The sequence below is a fragment of the Porites lutea genome, chromosome 2 (genome assembly GCF_958299795.1).
Source record: "Porites lutea chromosome 2, jaPorLute2.1, whole genome shotgun sequence".
NCBI lineage: Eukaryota > Metazoa > Cnidaria > Anthozoa > Scleractinia > Poritidae > Porites > Porites lutea.
Window position 1 is genome coordinate 55,432,762 of NC_133202.1, and position 6,000 is coordinate 55,438,761.

Consider the following 6,000-nt stretch of genomic DNA (forward strand, 5'->3'; position numbering starts at 1 on the left):
AACGAACCTTGAAACACAAAACGAACAAAACGGATCGAAATCCACCAATCACGTATCACAAACCATGACCTTTTGAACTCGAACAAGTAAACATGTGTTTCGCAAGAGGTCCGCTAAGATGATTGACGGAACAGAAAAGCCCAAAATCCCTCGAAGCCGTTGCAAAACGCGGAGCGCGATATAATGAATTTCGCTACAACTATTGCTTTTTTAATTCTTTTCCTTAGTTTTAACAGGACTTCACCAAAAAAATAGCGAACAAACGCTTTAAATAGAATTTCATTCTATTTATTTAAACAATGTTGATTATGCTTTTAGATTAACAGAGTTTTTGATTTCACATACATAGCGTATATCATTAGTTTTAATTAGTTTATTCTAACAAGTCATCCTATTGTTTTCTTTCTTCTTTTCAAACCCGTTACTTTTGTACTTTAATTACTCTACCCGGTTGCATCATCTTTTGTATTTAAGCAAATCGATCTTCTGATTGGTTCTCTTTTTTGATTGACATCTGTTCATTAGACAGCATTTCCTTTGTGCCCTATACCGACCCCCTTCTAACTACTATAATGAGCCATCAAGGAGCTAAATGCTAGACCTATGCTACTGCTTATATTCACTACAAATTGTTTTTATTTTAAAATGGGGCATTCACCAAGAAATGAAAGCCTACTATCTAATTGCTACAATTTAGAGTACCTCTGTCCCGGCAGTACTTTGCTAATTACGTACGATATAAGAGCCTAGGTGTCCCTCTGTTTTTCTATTAGTTGTTTTGTTCCAATGCGTCAATCAGTACTTGAATGCCAGCCATTGTTTCCGCAAACACAGCAAGGTCAGCTTTGAGTTTTCCGTCAACATCCTCTGCAGCTAGCACGATGACTTTCCCAGTGCTTTGATTATTGATTTCTTCTGCCATCGCAAATAGCTCCTTTCTTGTGCATGTCAGAACTTTGCTGGTTGTCATTAGGGACATGGGGTAGCCAAGCGTTGCCATGTAAGGCGCTATAAATAACTGAGCTAAAACTCCAGGGAGCCTGCAGTTTAGATCTACCAGATAACGTCTTCCCTCCTTGTCTACTAAAATCTCGATGTTGACTATCCCAAAGTAGCCGGATTTGTGAAGAAAGTTTTTGATTGGCAAAATAAATTCATCGTAAACTGGTTTCCTTAACTCATCTTGCTTGTTCCAGTCACCTACTCCGGCAGCCCATTTGAAATTCTTTGATATGGCCCCGGTCAAGCTGCCCAGCCAGTGGATATCGCCCGACTTGAACACGTAGAAATAATATCCCATGGTCTCAGCATCAGGTATGAATTCTTGCAAAATATACTTTCCCTTCCAGTTGCACTTGTTCCTAATCGTTGTCACCACCTCTTTCAGCTCTTGTGAGTCATAAACTAACCAGTTTCCGCATCCACCGCTGGATTGATCTACTTTCACCATACAGGGGTAGGAAACATCTTCTTCATTCATGACTCGAGGGGTCGGCACTCCAATTCGCGGGATCGTGCTTTTGCAAAGTAACTCTGCATGCAGTTCCGGATTAATGGCGTGCTTTTTAACCGGAAGAGACTGCAACGGTCCGGTGGTCACAACTGGGATGCTGTCCGCGAAACCCTCTTCAACAGATTTCACTTCTGCCGCTGGAAAACCCGGCAGCCACTGTTTCCAGTGATTTGATTGGAGGCTATCAGGCTTGGCGTCTATCAGAGTTGGGATTGCATTACCGATGGTAGCTAGATGTCTGATGGGTCGCAAGATATCCTTCTCTTTACTGTCTTTCAGAGGGTAATCAAAATGCATGTACTTCTTGTCGTTATAAATCTTGGAGTCTTTACAATAGGAAGAACGGCTATGAGGCAGAAAGTAGGCTTTGTCCAAGTCTTTTACGATGAGTTGACCATAAGTGAGCAACTTTTTACTGTTGGCCATTCCTCAAACGCAAGAGTGCAGCTAACCTGTATAATTCAACTGAACAAAGGTCGAAGTTTCAATGAAAAAGTATGTTTGATTTTTTGCCAAGATAATTAGTTGCTTCAGTGACGAAAGACTATAGTTTGTTGCCAAGTAGAGAACATGAAACTTCCAGCTCTTTGTTTGAGGGTCACAAATGTTTGGCATGCATGAATAGTATGTCTGGTAGCTTCTTACTGGGAGGGCATCCCTCTAATGAAAGATATTTTAAAACCTGAACTTGGTGCGTTTGTCGACTGGTAACTGTTCTTTCTTTTGACTTTTTACGTTACAATTGTTTAGCTTTTTGCCCTTTGCACGATTTAAGTATGGTAACAAGACGCAAGGGCAACACAGATAGTTCAGCTGTTATCGGCCAAAATTGTTTACTTTTATGATCAAAGCATTAAACTTTGCCAGATTATAACCAAACCTAAGACTAGCATTTTTGGGTATGAAGCCAACCCCGAATTCACCAATTAACACAAGTACTGCACAGGCACTAAAAATGGCCTACGTGAAAACGAGTCTGTCATTGGAAATCCTTCTATAATACAGGTCTTAGTCAGGTTAGTTGTAGATAGTTCTGCATATTGTTTAGGGTAGTTAGGTTTATTTAAATTTTTTTTCCTACTCCTGATTAATTTTACCGTGTTTAAATTGAGATTCTATCCCTGACATTTTCTAAAACCAGTAAGGCCTGAATGAATGTTACTGACAATTTCTTGGGTCATGCTTTATAAAAGAAAAAACAGTCTTTGGACTGGTTCATGCGAGCAACGTAAATGCAAGGGTAGTTTAAGGAACATCAATTCAAACTCAAGCACAGTGAGATACTGCCCATTTGACTATCCTACATCTCATCATGCTGGAAAGACGCTTTTTTCCTGCGTTAACGTTAGACTGCAAGCTTTCATTTTGATTGGCACCCCTCGCTCTTGCGTCTCCGTGAGTGCAGTTTGCACGTGACTTTTCACAATGACCCCCATATTGTGAGCTAGAACGTAGGATGCACTTGAGTTTTTTTGGTTTACAAGCGTTAAATGCAAACCAAAGCGTTTGGGGAAGGAGGAAGTTCAGTTCAATATTTCGGCTTGCACTTGACTCTGTTTATCCAGCTCTCATTATCTTTGATAAAATGTGGTAAAGAAGTAAAACTCGAGTAGGGCTTAGCTGTACAGCAGTGTAAAAATGGGATACGTATAGGGAACAATGCTTCTGAGGCAACCATATCTAAGTCCTTAACTCTGATCAAGGGGAAGTGAGAGTTTGAGCCGGCGTTACAAAGTCATGTTTATGAAGAACAAAACCCCGCAAGAACACCATGCAATCGCAGTTTTCGACCAATATCTGCTAGTATTATTTACAAAAACTCCTTAAAATAGGTATTGTAGAGATTCCAATGACAGACTCGTTTTCATGTAGGCCATATTTAGTGCCTGCGCAGTACTTGTGTCACGTGGTGAATGTGGGTTGGCTCCATATCCAAAAATGTTAGTCTTAGGGTTGGTTATAACCCGACAAAGTTTTATGCTTTTATCATAAAAAGTGAACAATTTTGGTCGATAACAGCTGGACTAGTGGGAAAGACTACACTATAACCTTTTTCTTAATTCAAGCAGATCAATGTGGAAAAGTGTTGACTATAACTTGCAGGATAAGCCCTTCTATAGGCTCTTGATTATGTCTTATGTTTACTCAAAATGGACCATCCTTTAGATTTGCTATCCTTTAAAACCTACTTATTAAGCACTGAGAGCTTAAGTTTCATATAAACAAGGAAATCAACAATGATCCCTAAAACTTCCAGTAAGGCCTTAATGCATTTGCAGTAAGAGGCATCAGGCTTGACAACCCTTTATAACGTTTAACTCACCTTGAATGGTAGAAATGCGAATGAATTCGTAGTAACCTGATCAATCTTGTTAAACAATAAAAATGCAAGCAATGGAAATTGTGATTTTTATCACCAACTGATACCAACCCCTGTCATTTATTGGGTGTGGAGACAAGTGTTCCGTCCGGAATAATAATAACAGTTTAGATAATTCCTGGTCAAATCATAGTTGTATTGGTTCTTCAAGCTGTAAATGACCTGTAAGAAATTGGTAGCCACCCGTGTTGTCATCAGGCTCGTAAGGCTGTGTTTTTGGCATCGCAGAGCTCATTCATAAACAAGTTTAGCCAATCGCAGTCGGAGAAGAAACTTGACACTTTTCCTAGATAGACTACTCGATATAATTTTCAAACAACAATTTTAGAATCTTTTAAACTAGTATTTTAAAAACTCCATATAGAACTCAATACCTTGTAATTTTTGTATTGCTCCCACTGACTGGACAGCCCAATCTTAACAGTGGAAATTAAGAAAAAAAAAATCATTTTGAAAAGATAAACGCCTCAAAGGTTTCATGCGGATGAGTCACTTCTGACAAATCATAGAAGACTTGCGTAAGCATTAATTTGAGCTGAGAAGATGGGTTTGCTATTCAGTATAAAAGCAAGGTTTCGACAACAATGTAGAGAGAGAACGACAACCATCTTGGAAGGAGAATTGTGAGAACAAGATATGCTAAAAGGATGTTACACTGCCAAGCAATAAATAACTAGTGAGTCAAGAAGAAGTTGTTTTGTTGTAAGGGCAAGCATTGTAGTCCCCTACCAAAAGTCCCTTCCAACAATCTACATGGAGGACAGCACATTGGACGCGAGCCAAGTAGATTAGTTTCCGTTCTCCTATACTTAAATTTGCACCATTCTCCAACAACTCGTAATCCAACTGACCCTCCTTTCTCTTGCTCCTGCTCCAGAGCCTGCCATAGTTCTGCGTCTTGAAATGGTTCTATTACTTGGAGGTTTTTTCTTACCGATCCACTAAAAAGGGCAGGATTTTTACCAAGGACGGTCATTGCTCGTCGAAACTCTTTTAGATTGATATTTCTTAACAATACGTCATCAATCAAAATATCTCCTGCAGCTTAGGCATATTGCCACGCAGAAAATGAAACTGAGGCGGACGTTGCACTTGGACGATTTTAGTATCGTAAACAAGACACAAGGGTAATAATACGTCCATAAAACTGCCCCTTTATGAAACGTGAATAAAAGGATCATTAGCAGTTATATAGTTATATACAGAAGATCATCGTAAAAGATTGCGAAAAGTATGATTAATTACCTTATTCTCATTAATTTTAGCGAGCGCGAAATTTAATACGCGCAAACAAAAGATTGCGCGAAATTCAAACACGCGAACAGTTAAAACCATTTTCGAAAAAAAAACAACAACAAAAATTTTAAAAATGTTCTGAGTCCGGGTGTTTTTTGAAAACGTCTTTCTGGTCTTACCGTAAATGATCGATTAAGCGCCCCGGTGCTTAATTTATTTTTTCTGTCATAGGCGCGGCGCTTATTCGAGAGCGACGCTTATTTACAACTACGGGTAAATCACTGAGGGGAATAGAGAGACAATTAAGTGAGGCGCGTCTTAGGTATGCACAATTTAATATAAAATATGTGCGCATCGAACTGACGTTATATGAACCGGGTGTCAAGAGTTTCCCGACATCAAAACTTTAGAACTCACGAGTTGGTCGAGGTCTTATTTCTCAAGCGATATGGCTTTGATATCTCTTTTTATCAAGCGCCGTAACAAAGGTGGGACGTTAATTTGTAAATAGCGACACGCGCTTATTCGAGAGCGGTGCTTATCAAATTATTTTCAGTAAAGGTGTGGCGCTTATTCGATTAGCGGCGATTAATCTATCATTTATGGTAATTACATCTAGCACTCTTCTTCTGATTCACTGCCCTCTTCTGCTTGTAATTTAATAAGTTTACCAGCTGGTGTACCAACGAAATTCAGACTCAAATGTACCAATGAGGAGATTGAAATTGATCTGAGGCTCTCCGTTATCAAGCCTTTACTTGTAACCTGGCTAGTAAGCTTGTATAACCACCTCATCAGCTGTGAGGGGAAACGCCATATCGCGAAAGGATGGGATGGAGAAAGCTGGCATTGCATCAGTGGTCAACGGAAA